The following is a 3,075-nucleotide window of genomic DNA, read 5'->3' as shown; positions in this document are numbered from 1 at the left end:
ATTTGAAGTTTAGTTTTCCTGCATTTGCTTTCCTGCATTCTCTTTTCAGGGCGTTTATCATCAAGGTATTTCGCCAAGGTTTCTTCTTTTTGCTCAGAGTTTTCTTGACTTTTACCGGTGCAATAATATCCATGACATTCCAAATTTGCATGTTAAAATTATCCAGGAGTACATCAACTGACTCAGAATTCATGGTTTGTGACATAGTTATTGTCTCCATAAATTTAGCACTAGTACTCTCATTTATATACCTCTTCTTGACAGATACAGAGCTAATTTGAACATCCAGTATGATCAGTAAGTCAAAGAAGACACGGAAGTGTTCAGAAAGGACCAAGTCCCTAACCATAATGGATGAAATGATGATCCCTTCTAACCAAATTTAGAACGTGGCCCCGAGTATGCGTGGGCTCTTTCACACGTTGCGAGAGGCCAAGAGAGTCAAGTAGGGCAAAGAGATTTTTGGCATTACTGTCCATGTTATTATCTGTATGAATATCAAAATCCCCCTGCTATGATAAACAAGATATCATCAATAGTAATAGCTGATAGCAGTTCAGTAAAATCATCAATAAAATAAACAGAATATCTTGGAGGTCTGTAAATGGTTAAAAATAGAATTTTGGGAACACCCGTCAATATAAAACTGAGGTACTCAAAAGAAGTAAAATTGCTAAGTAAAATATCTTTGCACTGGAAAACATCTTTAAATAAGGCAGCTACCCCTCCTCCCTTCTTGCCAGTCCGGCAGGTATTCACAAAACTAAAATTGTCTGGCTCTGTCTCGTTGAGAACAGTAGCGCCGTTGCCTTCAGTTAACCACGTCTCAGTAAGAAACAAAAAAATCTAAATTGTAGGCTGTTATAATGTCATTTAATAAAAATGATTTGCTGGTGAGAGATCTGATATTGAGTAAGGCAAGCTTTGCTGAGATAATGGGAGCCCTAGTGGTAGTCTGAGGTTGTCGTGGAATAGGTAACAAATTAGACTGGTTTACCCCATTAATTGAGTACACTCGAATCCTTCTATTTCTAATCAACAGACAACAGCGCTGGATTACATGACCAGAGGTAGTAGTAGGCCCTCCTGACCACAAGGGGCAGGTAGTGTGGTTTGTAGGGGATGGAGAGGTTCGTTGGCGGTGACCGGGTGAGGACGTGTGGCGGGGGAATAGCCGATCAGAGGGACAGTTGCAGATTGTGTAAAACAACTTGTCAGTTAAGATGCGTGACCCCAGGCTATTTGGGTGGATACCATCTCGACGGAAGAAAGCAGGGCTATTCCAGAAGAAATTAAAATTGTCCAAAAAAAGAAGAAGCTATTTTCCGGGTTGCACAGATTGAGTGCCACCGGCTGTGGAAACTCAATGTGCGACTGAAGCGACCCACGCCGCGGTTGAGTGGGGGGGAGGGGACCAGAGACGTAGAGCCGCTTGTGTTGAACCGAGAAGGAGTCAAGAGGGTTCGCTGAAGCCGCGTTTCAATATTTCTGAGGTCTGACTAGATATGTCATTACAGCCAACGTGAAGGACAACTTTACGGGCGAGTGGATGAACAGCTAAAATGTTGGGGATTTTCTCCATGTCAGTCACCTTAGCGCCAGGAAAACAGGACGTTGCTGCAGATTTTCTCTTTATGTTTCTCACAATCGAGTCACCAACGATACGCGTGGTCGGAGGGGGAGTGGCAAGAGCCCTCCTTGGCGCTAGTGTAACCTGCGGTGTGGATCGGCGAGCCCTGACATGGGAGGAGCGCTCGGGTTTGGCTGGTGGAGGGACCGGTGGCGATAGTGGGCTGTGGGACCGGGACCGGCTCCTCAGCCAAAAGAGATGGAAAGTCGTGCAGACCGAAAATATCTTCAGCTGGATGCCAAACTAGGCGGTGCACGAGAGGAGCGCCTCCCTCTCCTGCTACGAGCTCAGATCAGGGTCCCGGGCTCGTGATGGGGCGGGGTAGAGATGACCGGGACCTTAGGTTTAGCCCAGAGGCGGACCCAGGTCTCATTGGGCTCGATAACCGGTGGAGGGACTACAGCAGCCGCAGGGCAGACAGCGGTGGCAGCAGGCTCGGTGATCGAAGGAGGACAGGTAGCCTCAGCAGCAGGACAGAGAGCGGTGGTGACAGGCTCGGTGACCGGAGGAGAAGCAGAACCAGCAGCGGTGTCGGTGTGCACTGGACCAAGAATGACAGTGTTCATAAACTCCTCAGCCTCTTAGATTTTGTAGTGTGGAGAATTCTATAATCTATAATCATTTTGAAATGCTCAACTAGCTAACATTTTTTTATTGCTGGTAACGTTACACAAAATGCTCTCAGAAAAGAGGAAAAATGATATTGGATCCCTTTTTATTAAGTGTCATACGCGAAGACAATTCAAGTTGCTGTACATAAAGGCTTGATAAGGCCTTAAATAAGAGATTCAAAACAATATGCAGAGATTTAATAACAAGAATATATAAAGAATAAGATGATTAACCTGGCCACTGAGGATGCACAAGCTAGCGTATTCTTAGTGCCAGTCTCAAGCCCGGATAAATGGGAGGGTTGCATCAGGAAGGGCCGCCAGCATAAAACCTCTGCCAAATCAAATATAAGGAAGACTGTTGTGTGGACTTAAGGGAGAAGTTAAGACTATGCTCCCTCCTGACATTTTCGCGTTGTACTTTATTGATAAGGTTTCTTCCATCAGTAACCAGTTCTTTGAGCCTGACCAATTCTGCCTGCTACTGCCAGCTAACAGTGGTTCACTCACCTCAGTCTTCCTCCTGTCCGAGGAGGAAGTCTTTAAGCTTCTGCTGGACTCTCGTCCCACTACCTGTCCACTGGAGCTGATACCATCCAACCTCCTATAGACCATTTCCCCTGCACTTAACCCCGCAGTCACACACATCATCAACTCCTTGCTTACAATGGGTGTGTTCCCTACTGCATTTAAGCAAGCTCGGGTCACCCCACTGCTCAAAAACCTACACTCAACCCAGCCCAGGTTGAAAACTACAGACCAGTTTCACTCCTACCCTTTCTATCAAAAATACTTGAGCGCACGGTCTTTAACCAAGTCTCTGAATTCCTTTCT

The sequence above is a fragment of the Lampris incognitus genome, chromosome 8, assembly GCF_029633865.1.
Source record: "Lampris incognitus isolate fLamInc1 chromosome 8, fLamInc1.hap2, whole genome shotgun sequence".
In the NCBI taxonomy this organism is placed as follows: domain Eukaryota; kingdom Metazoa; phylum Chordata; class Actinopteri; order Lampriformes; family Lampridae; genus Lampris; species Lampris incognitus.
The sequence above is the reverse complement of the archived record's forward strand: the minus strand, read 5'-3'. Positions refer to the sequence as shown.